The 17,419-nt window shown below is 43.8% G+C and overlaps 1 long non-coding RNA gene across 1 annotated transcript in view; it reads right to left on the minus strand.

Moving 5' to 3' along the window:
- Positions 1 to 2,420: 2,420 nt before the first annotated feature.
- The window catches only part of LOC146867988 (uncharacterized), a 31,553-nt gene continuing 16,554 nt past the window's right edge, over positions 2,421 to 17,419 (minus strand). Inside the window, exons 2-3 of the long non-coding RNA XR_014966165.1 lie at positions 11,523 to 11,706; positions 2,421 to 2,578 (exon numbers count right to left, since the gene is read on the minus strand). This is a non-coding gene — a long non-coding RNA (uncharacterized LOC146867988). The remainder of the gene's footprint in view (positions 2,579 to 11,522; positions 11,707 to 17,419) is intronic.

The following is a 17,419-nucleotide window of genomic DNA, read 5'->3' on the forward strand; positions in this document are numbered from 1 at the left end:
TGCAATCCCGGGCACAGTAGTGCCATCACATTTGCATGGTCTACCTCCATGGCTTCTGTTGGACATCATAGCTTAAGATAGGCATCCCCTGTACACTGCTAACAACTGGCACCTCAACCATTTGATTGTGAAAGGAGCATGTGAGTTGGATTCTGTCCACCTGGTGCACTGGTTGATTAAAAACACAAGTTGGCATTTGGAGGAAAAACAAGCAAATTCATTAAAATGCACAATTGGCAATTTGGAGACAAAAATACATTTTCAAAAATGCAAATACCACTGTTTGAGGGGCTGTTTGTGCATATGGAAAAGCTGGCACTTGGGAACAAAATATGTTTTTAGCAAAAGGATTGAAACCTTTAAAGACATTATCATCAGTCCTGCTCTATGAGGCCAGGGTCTGCAAGATTAGTAAATAAAGCCTTATGAATATGCCCAACATTCAAAGATGATAAATCAGTAGCTCTGTGGTCGGAGGCTAAGTGACCGATTTCGAGCTTACAGAATAACCCTACTGTCTGACATGGGAAACATCCATTACAACACAGTCATTGCATAGCAATGCCTTTACAACACAACTTTTACAACGCAAGTGCCTTTACTCACATGCCATTACAACGCAGGCATTACAACACATGTCATTACAATGCATGCCATTACAACGCATATCATCACAATGCATTATAAGGTACGTAATGGAGAATTTTAAGTTTTAGGGTGTGTATGGGTTTTGGGGTATTTGGGAATAGTAATTTTTTACCCCTACACTATCCAACACTTATCCTACTATTGTACTAGAAGTATTATGCATTGTAATGGTATGCGTTGTAATGGAATGCGTTGTGATGGAATGCGTTGTAATGGTAGTTTTAAAAAATGCGTTGTAATGGTATGCGTTGTAAAATCATGCAATGTAATGGTAGTTGCGATGTAAAAACCGCGTTGTAAAAGCATGCGTTGTAATTGTCTGTGTTGTAACGTCATATATTCGTCTGACATAGTGTGAGATCTAACTTTTAATTTCGTCTGCCCACCCCCTTCAAGTTAATCAAAAATCACTGCACTTGAGTAACAATATTCATGGGAGGGGCAGGATGAGAAGGTGAAAGGAGACTTTATGTAGAAGCAAAGCAAGATGCTCTTTACATCTTAAAAGATGATAGGTGGCCATAGCAACTACTATGTGAACAGTCTGCCAAACTATAGCGTTTTAAGGAAATGTGGAGTGAAAACTCTTTGTTTAGACCATTATATCAGGTGGCCTTGGGACGTGAAGGCTCTCATGAAGAGATGTGACTGTCAGACACCATGAGGGTTTGTAGTATTACTGAGTGCCCTTAAAACTCTGTCTGAAAATATTTAGCTTTTTCATCACGTTTTTAAAAAATGGGCTGCAAAATGCATCCGTAGTGCCCTCGTTGTTAAACTAATGTATGGCGTTACAACGCATACCTCTACAACGTAGTTTTTACATTGCAACATCCTTTACAACGCATACATTTACATCGCATGCCACTACAACATTTTTTTAAAACTATTTACAACACATTCCATTACATCGCATTATACCTTTACAACGCATACAATTACAACTCATACCATTACATTGCATTTAAGGTAAGTGTTGGATAGTGTAGGGGTAAAAATTACTATTCTAACTCCAAGGGGTGCAACAGTAGGGTATGTGTTGGATAGTGTAGGGGTAAACATTACTATTCTAACTCCAGGGGGTGCAACAGTAGGGTAAGTGTTGGATAGTGTAGGGATACTATGCGTTGTAATGGTATGCATTGTAATGACATGCGATGTAATGCCTGCGTTGTAGTGACATGCGTTGTAGTGACATGCAATGTAATGGCTGCGTTGTAGTGACATGCATTGTAAAGGATGTTGCGATGTAATGACTACGTTGCAAATGTAGTGCGATATAATGACTGCGTTGTAAAGGTTGTTTCCCTTGTTAAACGTTTCTTGAGGCAATCGCTCTTGGCTCTTTTCACTGCTGATTTACTAAGGATTTGGGGTCAAATGGGATAAGAGGAATTATAGTTTAGGTGGTATGGATTTATAGTGAACAGCTTAACCACTCTCCCATTATGTGTGTGGTACCGCTGATGTTTTGAGATGAATCAGACCCATTTAGATAAAAATTGAGGTACATTTATTAAATGGATAGCCTGCAAAATCTGGCATTCATCGACACTTTATGGAGCAGACCTGGAGAATCCTGTGCAACGGAGTCCAGTGTTTCAGAATTTGAAAGTATGTGTCGGTTAAAAAGGTGTCAACCATTGTGATTTGTGGGGGGGCTGAGGGAGTAAGAGTCTTTGCACACATGCACATGATACTGAGGAAAGAAGAGACGGTTCCTTGCAAGACGTGACTTTATTGCTACATGTTTGAGATGAGCAGTTCCCAGCTGACTTGTGACTTCCCAACCTCGCATACTTCCACGTCCTGGCAGTAGGTTCTCAGGATCTTGCATATTTTTGAGCCCTGCGTCTACTTCCTTCTCTCCGACGCTGCTCAGTTTTTTAAGCCAGAAAGCGTTGTATTGCTTGCCAAATTGCAGAGTAATCTGAAAAGGTATACATTTTTATCAAATGATAAATGGATGCAGAACTATTTGTGCAAGTTCACAAAACATACTTCATGACACGTTGTTCTTTACACTATTGGGGAGATGTACAAGGAAGTGGCGCAGAGAGGCGTTAGCCTTCTTGGCTTAACGCCCTCTCTGCCACTTCTGAAACGCAAGGCTGCACCATATTTACAAGAATGTGGTGTAGCCTTTCCCCTTGCGATGGCGCTAAGTTTAGCAACTTAGGGGGAGATTTACTAAGGTTTTGCGCCGTGTTTGCGTCACAAAAGTGATGCAAAACGAAGCAAAATCTTTTTTTTGTAATTTACTTTCCAGCGCTAAACTTGCGTTGGAAATAACGTATAAGTAATGCGAAGCAGAGCATTGCGCTGCTTCGCGTTACTTTGCGCCATGGGGGCATACCAAGGGTGGAGCATGGGCGTTCCCAAGGTTTCTCACGCTAAACCAAATTTACTAAAAACAGTAGATTGGTTTTAGCATGAACAAACTGCGCCCTTTTAAACTAGGCGCAAGGAAGGAGAAATGCTTTCATTTCTCCTTCCTTTTCCGACTTTGCATGCGTGCTGCACTGTGCAGCATGCATGCAAAGTGGAAAAAGCTTTCCCTTGTGTCTCGCATAGTATTTTGTACAGGAAGGGTACCCTTCCTGTACAAAACCTATGCTGGACCCATGCACACACCCTAGCGCTGCGGCGCTAAGGTGTGTGCATGGCAGCTGAAATCAGCGCCGGCGCTAGGAAAAGGGGAGGAGAGAGCCATATCTTTGAAGATATGGCGCTCTCCTGCTCCCTCCCTGTCGTGCAACGCAGCGCAGACTTGCGGGTTCTGTGCAGCGCTGCGTCACTTTTAAAAAAATCTCCCCCTTAGCGACAATGCAGGCACCCTTGCAAGGGTGTCTGCGTGCAGGGGAGGATTGTTTATGTGTAGGAAGATGCCCCTTCCTACACATAAACACTCCTAACATGCCGTTCTGTCACTGTCATATGTGCTGCTTCATGCAGCACACATGAAAGTGACAAAATGCCATTTTAAAAAAAAGGTTTGTTTATGTACATGAAGGAACACCTTCCTGTACATAAACAAACAATGTCATTTTGCTTTTTCCATGTCTGCTGCACAAGGCAGCACACATGGAAAAAGCAAAAACGAAGAGAAATAATGCACTTCCTCTCGTTTCACCATCTTAAGACCAGTTTTTACCTGCTCTAATTGTGGCGCTGCCTCATATGTACGCCACCCTTGTACATAGAGGGCAGCGTCAAAATGAATTGGTGTTGTGGTGGAACGCCCACTGCAACACCCACAGCAACACCCACTGCCCACTCCTTTCACGCTAACCATAGCGTGAAAGGTGGCCATATTTACAAGGCAGCGTTAAGCCACGTTAAGTGGCTTAACATTGTCTTATAATAAGGCGCAGCCCCTATCACCACCACAACATCACTATAGGTAACGTTGTGGTGGCGAGAGGGGCTTGTACATATGCCCCATAGTTCAATATCCCAAATGAAATTTGTCTGATTTTCAACTAACCTGCATTTTTGCATTTAGTTTTGGATCTCTTTGTTCATCCTAGACCCCACATCCATGATCATTCTCCGCCTTGACAAACTAAAAGGAGTTGATCAAGTCAGAACTTGAATTGGATTCGTATGTTAAGTCTGGCTCCTGAACATTACCAAGACTTATATTTCAGATTTTTCCTAGGAGGAACACTTCTGTTAACTCAGCACAAGGTACCTCTCAAGAGGTAAAGCTATATCCAGTTAGAACAGTCTGCATAACCTGAAGGAGATTAATTGCAATTTCTAGATTTCCACTAAGATACTTTTTTGTCAATGAAAATCACCTTTTGAAAAATACATATAGTGGTACACCAACAGCAAATAATAATATGAGTTCAAATCAAAATTTGGAATGTTCCATATCTTCTTTATTGTGCTTGTACAGTAGACATATAGATCCATGTGTTACAGCAAAACAACACAGCCACTGGTGGTGCACCACTATATGTATTTTTCTATATTGTGGTCTCAGGTCGTACTCTTGAGCAACAGGTGCTTATAGCGAGTGCACAACGTTTCTTTGGAAATTACTCACTGTGGCACCAAGGGGAGGTGCTGCACTTTGGGCTCACTGCTCATTTTGTATTTTTGTGAAGATCATGCTTATATAGATGATCAGGGATTCCATCAGGTTTTTCAAATCATTGGTGGCACTGATTGTCACCATTTTGACTCAAGTCTCCATCATGCCTTTGTGAGGTGGAATATGGAGGCATTAAACCACAATGCGGTTGTAAGTCCTTATCTTCCCGGATGTACAAAGATAATAGGTCTCTACATAAAGGTCTGAATATTAGAGCCCAAGGTCAGATGGGATAGTTATTGCATCTGCAACAGCAAGATGTTTGCAATTTATCAGGTGTGATCATTATTCTTTAGTTTGCAGTTTGCCCTAAAGATAGGGGACAACATTCATATACTTGTGCTTAACATATACAGATCCATAAATTCTTGTATTTTTCTAATCTATTTCACTCTTTAATTCCAGCCATGTAATTACTGGGTGCCATAAATATCACACCACTTACAATTGTGATCCCTCCAAAAACAGGTGTTTGATCAAGGGTCTCGATTTAATGAGCCAATCATCTTCAGGTCCTTAGTATAGTATTCAGACAGTGGCCCTTTAGATTGGAGGGTGATTGGTCTGCAGAAATCAGACACTAAAGTCATTGATCAATCGTGAAAGGAACACAGCAGTATGATGGTTGCGGTCATCTATCTAGCAAGGCTATCAACAAAGCCTAGTGTTTGAATGGAAATGTCCTCTGCTTGGCTCAGGAGAGTAAGCACATCCTTGTCTGTGTTAGTCTGCTAGTAAGGTCACGGTATATCCCTGGAGGTTTTTGATGTTCCCTTCAGTGAACATGCATGTTCACATAGGGCTCTCTTGTGATGGCTTGAAACCCCAGAGCGTCTCTCTGAAGTCAGGATGGGCATCTAAAGCGCATCCCCCCTTTTGGGAGTGACTACTGTCCTCTTACAAGACTCAGACTAACTAGCAGCATTATTAATAGCAGAAGGGACAGGGCATTTTTGCCAGTCACCTTCAGAGGGAGGAATGTCTAATAGCCTGCCTTGTTATAAGGTATCCCTAGTTCACCTCAGTCAGGTCCTGTTCTCCACCCATGTAGAACCTGTGTTAATAGTTCATATTTACACTGCATTTATGAGGTAGGGCGAGCATGTAGCCTGTATGTTTATGGGGAAAGGAGTCCATTGTGGAACTCCAGTCTGTGGATGGCTGACAAAATAGAGACTGAAGATGAGCCTGCTCAGGTTCTTTGTTGATTGAGGTAAGGCTCTAGAGCTTCCCTTTGGAGGTGACCTCGGCTTATGTAGCAAGAGTGTGGGGGTTTCCTGGAAGGTACTGCCAATAATTCGCTGCAGTGGCTGAGCGGGAATGCCACTCCCACTTCTGTGCCTTTTTTCACATCCCGTCTCAGGGCACACCTAAAACTACCCACTGTCCTACTTATTCTGCAAATCAAAAGACTAAGGTCCTGAATTAGTGTTTGGTAGACGCTTGTGACAGAGTACTCATCCTCTAAACTCTACGGGACAGCCTGTGTGAAACATGTTTGCATGACACATATCAAAACCAGACATAACCCAAAATAGAGAGGGGTCTGGAATTCACATGTGCGCCTGCCAGCCAAGGATAAATACTGTGGGGAAGATTTATGAGCCCGTGCGCCACATTTGTGCCGCTGTTGCGTCACTTCTGTAACGCAGCGGTGGCATAAACCATGCGTCACGTTGCGCCCTATTTACAACGTGACGCACCTAGGGAGATGCGTCACGTTGTAAAGCCCTGCGCCACATGAAACCTGCGTCAGCCCACGACACAACTCTAGCACTGCGCCAACCTTACGCCGGCAGATACGACACGCATCTGTTTATCCTTGCACCGTGATGCGCTGCATTGTAATGCGGCGCATCTGTGGTGGTGCAAGGGTAAACTTGCGTCACGCATCTTTCCTGGCACATCCCTGCTGATTTGCAGGGATGCGCCAGGAAACGTAAATCTGCCCCTGTGTATGTATCCTTGGTTGAGTGCCAGTATACTCATGACCAGGATGGAGGCCCACAACTGTCCAGAGCTGGATAGTCTGACTATTAGTTGCCTTTGCAATTCAGGAGATTAGAGTTTTTAAAAACCGCTAGATGTGTTGCTTGACTCTGTTATTGAAGGAGGAAAACTGCTGGAGAAGGGAGTGCTAGAAGAGTACCCTTGCAGAAGGAAAAGCTGTCCATAAGAGGTGGTCACAGCCCAGGGGCCTGCTGTGTGAAGAAGCTGTGTACAGGAAGTCAGGAACCATCTCTACATCACTGTGAGGCTCAGGGGTTTGGCTCAACCCTACAAGGAACTGTGTGGCCCCCTCCACAATGAACCTTTCAGAGTGGGCCTTATTGCCACAACAGGACCTTGAGCAAGCTCCACCCTCCTCTCTGGCCTGTGAGTGTTTGATCGGATTTCCAATGAGGTTTGTAGCTTTAAAACCCCACAGTGACATACAGAACATTAAACCACTCTGGGCATATTTAATGCTAAAAGCTGTCGTCCTGAGAGCGTATTCCACAACTCTGAAGGGGAGTTCCAGTATGGGAAATGTCAACCTCATTTGACACGTTTTAAGATGCAAACCTTTCAAAAGGTGGCAGCATTGAAATATTTTGCCCATGTTCGTTGATTCTTTTGAGACGAGCTAAAAAGGGTCCTGGTTTTAAAAATATAACAAATGGACTGAGCTGTTTCAAATAAATTATTCATTTGTCTCCGATATGTCCCCTTTTCACTGTGGGTCCAAGGATTCCAGAGCACCTGTACTGGACACGCCTCTAGTCCCCCATCGAGGACTCCCACTCATCTATTGTGTCTCCAGCCCTTCGGATGATCAATAACCTTGGACTGATGTGGGATCATCTCTTTCTTTAGGCCGGGGTTATTGGGCCCACGGGAGAGATGCAGTGTTAAAGAACACTTCACAAGCATAGCAATTATAAGATAAAGCAGCAAGGTTATACATGAGTGCACAGCCTGGACCTGTCACTTAGCAGTAGTGAGAGTATTGCCCACCTCAAATGGCCAGCTGCTTAAACGACCATAAATATAGCATATAAACACAAGTACGAGAGGCAACACAAAACTAAATGTACTGTATTAATACAGAATGAAAACTGAGTGCTGAGTCCACACAACGGTTGAATGTTTTCAAATGTTCTTTATTCCAAAATTCGGTGCAACCATATCCGCAGACAACGCGTTTCGCCCAAACATGGGCTTCTTCAAGGCAAGTTTAATAGAACGTGAGTGCACATCAAAATATTTACAAAGTAGTGTGACGAAGGCAGCTGGACCCAGTATTGTGTCTTGCTAAGTAAGTAGCCAGTAAGCAATGGATGTACGTCTGGTGTATTATATCAATAGTATTTGTTAAGAAGCTCTGGCTGATCAGATTTTGTTACTCCCAACGCGTTAGTTCCAGTGGAGGTCCGTGGCGCCGTGAATCCCGTTGTGTTGGAACGTTCCAACACGATGGGATTCACGGCGCCACGGACCTCCACTGGAACTAATGTGTTGGGAGTAACACAATCTGATCAGCCAGAGCTTCTTAACAAATACTATTGATATAATACACCAGACGTACATCCATTGCTCACTGGCTACTTACTTAGCAAGACACAATACTGGGTCCAGCTGCCTTCGTCACACTACTTTGTGAATATTTTGATGTGCATTCACGTTCTATTAACCTTGCCTTGAAGAAGCCTATGTTTGGGCGAAACGCGTTGGCTGAGGATATGGTTGCACCGAATTTTGGAATAAAGAACATTTGAAAACATTCAACCGTTGTGTGGACTCAGCACTCAGTTTTCATTCTGTATTAATACAGTACATTTAGTTTTGTGTTGCCTCTCATACTTGTGTTTAAACACTTCACAAGCACTCAAAAGTGGTGTACAGTCTCCTGAACAGGTTAGCAGCAGCCTGCCTGTACCTGACCGCGGCCACTTGCTGTGAAAGAATCCTGGGGAAGTAGAAAGGGAACGGAAACGGAGGAGTCGGCAGCTAGATGCAGGGAAGGAGCGGTGAATGTTGGGCTCTATGAGTTCCTATCAATAGAGGATCCAAACTACTATAGTGTTGTCTATAACTTGGCACAATCCCAATAGTAGGACATTAATTTGTTGAATTTGCCAGTCACCTCAACTTTAAACATCATTAGATCACTCTCATGTGGCATCAAGCCAATGGGATGGTGGAGAGGTTTATGGCCACATTAAAGGAAACCATACAGCGACGAACTGTCAAAGTGAGATGTCTAGATGGCCCTGAATGAAGTGCTGTGAACTTACAAGCCCACGCCTCACGGAACCACAGCAGTGGCAACTACTCGCATTGCGAAGTGGTGGGGCAGCAGGGGGTGGCGGGAATACAAAAAAAGCATGGAAGACATAATTAAAAAACATAAAAGTGTACTTACCTGCCGCTCTGCTGGCTTCCGCCTTACTCCTCTCTCTTGATCCTTGACTGCGGCAGTCAAGTGCTGGTGCACACTACGCAGGCTCCTAGATGCCAATCCTTACGCTTCTCTAATGCTGGGAAAACTATTACCCAGCATGAGAGAAGCGCTGGGATTGGTCTGAGCAGCCTGGTCTGGCCCTCAGACAGTGCCTGGGACTGTTCTCCACTCGGCTGTGTAATACAGCCTGGGTTAGAGAAAGGCTAAGTACGCGTGTCGGTTTGGCCGTCCTAAGACGGCCGTCCAAACTGACATGCACGCTTAGCAGTGCCCTTTACTCCTCCCTAAAGCTGAGGATGGCCCCGCCAACCCCGGCTGGCTCTGGCTCAGTGAAAAAAAATATAATAAAATAATTTTACTATAATTTGTTTTCATGTTTGACTCTGCTGGCTTTCAGCAGTGAGGCGACGCTTCTCCACCTTAACAAAGGAGCTGCACCACTGTAAAGTGTCCAGCCACCCTGATGCTGGACCGTGCTGTGAGTACGGGAAATCCTCACATGGGAAAGTTAAGCCAGCTGTACTCATAGGCTCCAGGCCAAAAAGACCTGGCAGAGCTAGACCAGACTAAGAATGCGAAAATGAAGGAATACGCAGACACTTGCCGGAAGGCAAAAAAAATCAACTGTCCAGGAAGGAGACTGGGCACTAGTCAGGTAAGAACAAAGGAAAAATCGATATTTTGAACATCCACTGCAACTGACAAATCTAAAAGGAACTATGGTCATGGCTGCCTGAGATGGTAAGAGAATAACCCAAAACATCTCTCAAAGACCCGCATGTGTCATTGAAGAAACTAAAAAACTCAGGGGCAGATTTACAAGAAAGTGACACATCTGTAAACTTCTACGAGGCTTTTTGCGTTGGAACGCCCACCCTGCATACATTATACCTGACGCAGGTATTATGTGAACAAGGGCTTTACAACGTGACGCATCTCCCTAGATGCGTCACGTTGTAAATGGGCTGCATTTTAACGCTGCTGCTGCGTCACAAAAAGTGACGCAATGGCGGCATAAAAAGGACACAAGAGGCTTGACAATTTGCCCTGTATTGTCTTGAGGGGAATCATTTCTGCAAGAGGAGGGGAGATGTAATGGTATGATACCATGAGGGCATTAGGACCCTGGCTGTAAAAGGAATTTGGGGAAGTAGAAAGGGAACCGTAAAGGGAGGAGTCAGCAGATAGATGCAGGGAAGGAACGGTGAAGGTCGGGCCTGTATGAGCATTATCAATGTAATGCAATAAAGAGGTCCCAGCATACTATAGTGCCATCTGTTACAATAGTACACGTGCCTGTACTGCCAAGCTGGGCGTGAGGAAAAAAACTGTGGGGCATATTAACAAGGCCCTATCGCACAACGTCACTTTTAACATCGTTTCTGTGGCGATAAAAGGCTTCGCCGTATTTACAAGTCGGCGTTAAGCCACTTAAGGTAGGTTAACGCCACTTTGTATAGAAGACCCCCTTTCACGCTACACTTAGCGTGAAAGGGGTGGGCAGTGGGTGTTGCGGTGGGTGTTCTGCCGCAACATCCATTGATTTTGACGCTGCCCCCTATTTACAAGGGTCGCATAAATAGGAGGCAGCGCCAACATTAAGATCAGGGAAAACCTGGTCCTAACATGGTGAAATTAGAAGAAATGCTTTATTTCTTCTCGTAATTGCTGTTTCTATGTGTGCTGCATTGTGCAGCACACATAGAAACAGCACAACACCATGAATGATTGTTTATGTGCATTTTGCAAATTACGGTTTGCAGCTTTTATGTGTGCTGCACAATGCAGCACACATAAGAGTTACAAATCGCCATTCTGGATTATTTATGTGCAGGAAGGGATACCTTCTTGCACATAAACGATCATTTACTATGCTGCAAGGGTGCCTACATTGGCGCTAGGCAAATGGTTTTAGCGACAGCGCAGGGAGAAACGCAGGGTGAGCCGTATTATTGTAAATACGGCGCATCAATGGGTTTCTAAAGTGACGGAGTGCGGTGCCACTTGCTTGTAATGTAAAATGCCCCTATATGTGTATAAGTAGTTGAAGCCTGTGAGACCGCCAAAAGTTCATGGAGGTAATCATGAGGTTTGAAGACTTTGCGAATTTGAATTAAAGTACCAACTAACCATGGCAACAGTGAGAGAGCAACTCTTGAATGGGTCTGGCTGCCCTTTCGAAAACATCACACACCCTAGAGACCTTTTATCATGCATAGTCAAAAGTCATTGGTAATGTCAATAGTAAGTGATTTATTAAATGATAGGACCCTGAAAAAGGCCTGGTCCCTTGAGGGATAACATGTTGCACCTGAGAGTGAGACTTACCGGATGCAGTGGCGTGGTCATTAAAGGCCAGATTTAGAGTTTGGTGGATGGTACGCTGCTTGTCCGGATGGTGGAGGGCACTTCATCATCTACTCTGACAGACTACCGTCCGCCAAGTTTAGAGATCATCGCTGGCCCAGAGGTAATCTCTGTATCTTGATATAAACCACCATCATGGCGGTTCCTGTCAAGGTACAAAACGTTTGGTGTATGACTGATATCAGTTTTGATGTCCATCCGTCTAATAGTTACAAAGTGTTTACATTTCAAAAAACCTCCCAAAGTGAGAGTTTGTTAACGAAAATGGAAAAAACAAATGACCCTGACTCCCAGGAAGTTTTTTCCCTGGGTGAGGGGGGGTTGCTGTTTATTTTATGTCTTTTACCACCAGTGAGGTATAATGCCCTTCCTCTGATGATCTCTACTCTGTCGGGCCATCAGCAAAGCCTCCCTTTCTCCCCTTGATGGAAAGGTGGTGGTCCCCCTTGCCCTAAATAGGGCAGCTGGATTGTCTGTTTGGCAGACAGAGTACTCCATCCTCTTAACAGCAGAGTACCCTGTCTGACAAACTCTTAGGCCATCATGGCACAGTGGAGAGTCTGTTCCAGCTCTGCTATACAGTGTCATTATTCATGCGGCCTTGGCTCCCTTCTGGCAACAGGCATTTCCATGTACAGTATGGAATACCGAGTTGGCTGGCTGATTGCAAAAATATGGAGGCCTGAGGACATCAAATGCAGGAAAGGAAGGATTTTCAACTTAAAGGTCACATTTCTATGCCTGCTCTTTCTACGAAATGTCACTTCCTGAAGATGCAGGTGTGGATAGCTATAAATGAATTCCTATCCAAGATAGTCATTTTCCAGTGTTTTTTGCTAGAGTTCACCCATCGAAGATGGTGCTAAAAATTTTCTTCTGATGCCTTTTCCTGCCTACACCACATATAGGTGACCTTGGTCAGAGACTGATGCAATGGAAATCATCCATATCCCTAATTTGTGTTGCATTCAATGCCCACCTTGAGGCTTTTTGTTCCTGTTATTTCGATGAGTGTTCCTTATCGGAGTGTGTCGCCTGGAAGACTATATGCTGGGCTCATTGTCAACCCTGACTCAGAGTAGGTTTGGTGCCTTCCTTATCAACTCCTATATCACTCATCTTCTGCAATTAAAAAGTACCAGTATTGCCCTTTGTGTGTTTTTTCACTCCTAACGGGGACCCTCTCAAGGAGACACTTGCCACCATGGCTATCAGGAGCAGGTGCTCTCTGGCAGGAAGGAAACTAGAGAGACCTTTACAGTGTCCAATTCTTGGCATAATGGCACATCATTGTTTATTTCTGTAAAATAAAATAAATGGAATAATGTAAGTGAATGGGTAATCTATCAAAATGTAATAAACCAGTTGCAAACCTTTCATTCATGTATTTAATAAATGTTCCATGAGGAAGCATTCACACATGCATTCAGAGAAGACAATGGAGTGGATAGAGTGTTAACAGGGCCTATTCGAATGCGTCAACAACGCCCCGATCCTGGGTGGTGTTAAGATTCCTGCACTGTTATTTGCCGATGATACCCTCTTGTTGTCAAAAAACCCTATAAGCTTTGAATTACTATGAGAAAGATTAAACCTGTTTTTTTACCATTAATGGGCTAGCCATGAATGCTGATAAAACAAAATGTATGGCTATTCAACCGCAAAAACAATTACGAGGAATAGTTAGAATAGGGGGAGTTAATTTGGAGAGAGTCTCAGACTTCGACTTTTTGGGTATAAGTCTGTCCAGTACTAGTTCATGGAACAGCCAGGTTGTTAAGAGTGGGTTACTTCTTAATCATAGGTCTGCTATCTCGTTGAATTTTGAAAAAACTACATCCTTTCACCCAATGACCCCATTATTGGAAATCTAGAGATCCCAAGCCGTGGCTGCGGCTACCTATGGCTCTGAACTATGGGGCCATAGAAGTGTCAAATCACTGGGGATAGCTGAAAATACGTTTTTGAGGACAGCGTTTAGACATCCCCTAGGTACGCCCCGGGCTTTTTTCAGAGTGGGCTTAAATGTTCATCCAATTGATGCCATAGCAAGATTAAAACCATTCTTATACTGGTTGATACTATAGCTGATCCCAGACCTGAAATGCTTTAGGAATGGACTAAAGGATATTCTCCTAACACCAAGGTGTGTTAATAGTTTGCAGTGGCTAAGCATTGTTAAGCAATCTCTCTTTGCATTGGGGACTTCTGATCTTTGGCAATGCTTCTTCTGTAAAGGGGGTCAGAGATGCTTTCTGTACAAATGAGTGGAGGAAGGTATTGACATCCACTAATAGTGGTGGTCGATCCAACATCTTCCTGTACCACAAATGTGAGTCAAGGTTTGAAACCTATTTGGATGAGATCGACCTGCTATTCACCAGATCTTTGTATTCAAAATTCAGGCTGGGTACTCTGCCACTTGCATCTTTCACCTGTAAATGGAGGTCTCTCCCAGAGAGTAGTGCAGTTTGTCTGGCCTGTGGAGCAGTCCAGGAGATAGATTCCCACCTGCTCCTCTTCTGCCCAGCATACACCAGACTACAGAGACGCTGGATAGTACCCCTGGGTAGACTACGTGGAGTACTGCTCTTTATACAAGCTCTCCACATCTGCAGGTCAGACACCGGGTCTTGTGTGGTCTTTTCTTTGTAAAATTCTTAGAAGCAATCTGACCTATTCGTGTCAGGAATCTCACGCAATTGTCAGAAGCTATACACTGAGCACAGGAATTGACCATACCTATGAGAGCTGCTATTGTACATTTTTATCTAGCTGACTAGGAAACATAACTTGTCAATAAAACTTTAAATCCTATAACAAATCAATGTTTTAACATAGCTCTGTTGTTAAAATTGTGTTTTATTCTTAAAACTGACCTTACATACAGATTTTATCCAATTTTAAATTTCTAACATTGTGGCTCTTTATCTGAAACCTTTAGTATGTACTTATTTGATTAATATCACAATGTTTTTTTCTCTTTTGTTTTGCTTTTATGGTCTTTGCCCGAAACAAAGTATTTAAATAAATCAAATGTAAACAGGGCAGTGAAAACTTGCTGATATGCTGTGTACACATTTTCAGCAGCAATGACCCAGAGATATCCACACTGTCTCTAGACATCAGAGAGGGATGTAGAGAGGAATGCACTAAAAATCACTGGTGGCTTCTGCACAAGGGAGAGGTCGATTTCCTCAGCAGCTCACCAAAGGACAGATTTGCTGAGCTAGATTTTCCCATCTGCACAGTTTCATAATTATCTTAGGGTTCAGTAGGAGAACTATTCAACCATTTGTGGACATACCTGTCAAGAGTCACCCTAGTCCATCATTTTTGTTCTATGCTACTATATGACCAGCAGGCTTGGGAAATGGCTACATTACCACAGCAATGGTCCGTGGGCTTGTATACATTTTCCCTCGCACCCCCATAATGTGGAAGCACAAACCCACGTTCAAGAACGAAGATGGGGGAATGATCTTGATTACAATATACTGGTCTTGCAACTCATGGTTTTCTCTTTTCCAAGCACTGAAGGTGAAGCCACCTGAGACTTTCAGTGGTGCCCTTTCCAGTCAATCATCTGGTTTTCTTATGAGTGCTATAGTCTTGTTTTTGCTTGATGATAGGAGAGGGAAGGACTAGAGTGCAGGAGCATCACACCCCTATATTCTGTGAGCCCTCTCTGTTCCCTGATTACCACCAAAGATGGATTACTCAAACAGCTATACATATTTGTCACTTGTAATTGTGCTATTTTTTTTACCCTATTCTTCTAATACTTGACCATTAGAACCATACACAATCATCGGCAAGAGGTCCTTCAGTGAACCACTCCATAATTACCTTCCTCTTTCATTTTTGTGTTTCTATTTTGTATGTCTATTCTGTATTACTATTGCAATGCTATATATATTGGTCTCACATTTTGCTTCTTTCTTATGTATGAAATGACAGATGGCCATCGGATTCTGTTCATGTTGTCTGAACATTATGTATTCAGTTATAATGCTGTGTCACACTCTCTTTTATCTTTGTTTTGCTTTGTTCTAGAAAACCCAATAAAAACTTTTTGAAAAAAACAAAAAAAGAATGAAGGAGCAGAGAATCTCTTGTCAAGTGTCAGTATCATTACAGCAGACAAGGATAATCTCTTAAACACACATGACCTACAACCACTTGCTGTCCTTTCAGTCCTGGTGTGTGAGAAGAGTGCTCCATCCCTGTATATGGCATAGGGCTCTCAACTCCTAACTGGAAGGCCACCAAAGGGAATGCAGTGGTGGCAACAGTGATGGTGCAATAGGCAACCGTGGAAGCATCTGCAAATCTATTGGCTGTTTGTTTTCTACACCTCAGAAACGGTACTACCCACATGCAATCTGCCATTATTTAAAATATTTATGCCTTAAGTATGCAATTATCAAGATGGTATTATGGCGATGGCAACCAACCAGGAGGGCAAAGAGCCAAGGAAACAAAAAAAGAGAGGCAGGTATACAGAATTAGCAAAAGAGAATTGTTTACAGCTTCTTCTGAATGGTCTGTGATTGGTCATAATCTTTACCTGCCTTCTCAACAGTCATTGTTTTAGGCTGAAGCCAGGGCTTTAAGTGGGCCGGGTCTGTCCGGGTCTGAGCACCGGCAGTTTTTTTTTGGGGCCCTCGAAACGGGTCTCTATCGGGCTCTATTTTCGTGGCTACTAAAGGTAGTCCGTTCTTTATTTTTTTTTTTTTCGGACCCGTTTTGAGGGCCCAAAAAAAAACTGCCGGTGCTCAGACTCTGCCCACTGTTGCTGCACTGTTAGGCAGTGCTTTAAATGGAAAAAGAGAAGTGCCGGTACTCACCAAATTGATAGGGGTGAGCCTGGGAGGTGCGTGTCTGGGGGCGTGGCTTCAAGGCAGCCTTGTACACTATCAGCATTTTCTTCTTCAATGTTCAAAGTGCCTTTGGCCAAGTTCTGCCCATAGCAGCAGGGTGTAATTAGCGTTTGTTGTAACTATATATAGCGTAAACTTAGCCCGAGGGCATTAACATGAGAAGCAGAAGTTTTACGCGAGAGCAGACTTTTTTTTTTTTTCAAGGCACTCTGACAGACAACGGATCTGCAAACTTTCCCTATAACTCACAGCGCGACAGTTCCAATGTCGAGACCTCTAGCTTAGAAAAACACAGGTGTCTTCCTGTCCTGTTGCGCTGTCAGGGTGTGAGCAGGGCCGGCCTGTTTTAACACCTCATTGTCCCTTTCTTCGCGCTCCATTCACCGTCTCACCCCTGCTGATACACACACCAACAGACCCATCACCGTGAGGCAGCTAAACTATCGGTGATTTAGGTGAGCTGGGGAGGTCCCGAGGCGTTTGGGTTCAGGGGGCAGTCACTGCTTAGCTCAACTCAAAAAGGACCCCCTGCTGCCGCATTTCAGTCTCTATTAGCAAGGGCGCCAAATTTCTCTCCGCCTAAGGCGCTATCTTATCAAATGCCGGCTCGGAGTGTAGGGCTGCAGCCGCAACCTAGCGCCGGAATCCACTCGACATTAACTGTCAAGCACCCATAACCTAGAGACTGACCACAGCATGCCACTAGGAGTACCGGTAATCTCTTAACACAAGGAGAAGTCCCGGTACTCAATGGGAGAACACGGAGAAGTGCCGGTACTCATGATTTTCTTAAGCACACAGTGCTAGTTATTTTGATTTAGACCACGCCCCTACTCGGATAGGCCACGCCCCTTCAAGACATTAACCGCGCCCCTTTTAGAGCACCCCCAGTTTTTTTTCCCCACTTAAAGCACTGGCTGAAGCAACAGCTCTGGCTTCTTGCAGAGTTGAGACCCTGTGATGTGAAAATTACAA

Source organism: Triturus cristatus, chromosome 1_2 (assembly GCF_964204655.1).
Source record: "Triturus cristatus chromosome 1_2, aTriCri1.1, whole genome shotgun sequence".
Taxonomy (NCBI): Eukaryota; Metazoa; Chordata; class Amphibia; order Caudata; family Salamandridae; genus Triturus; species Triturus cristatus.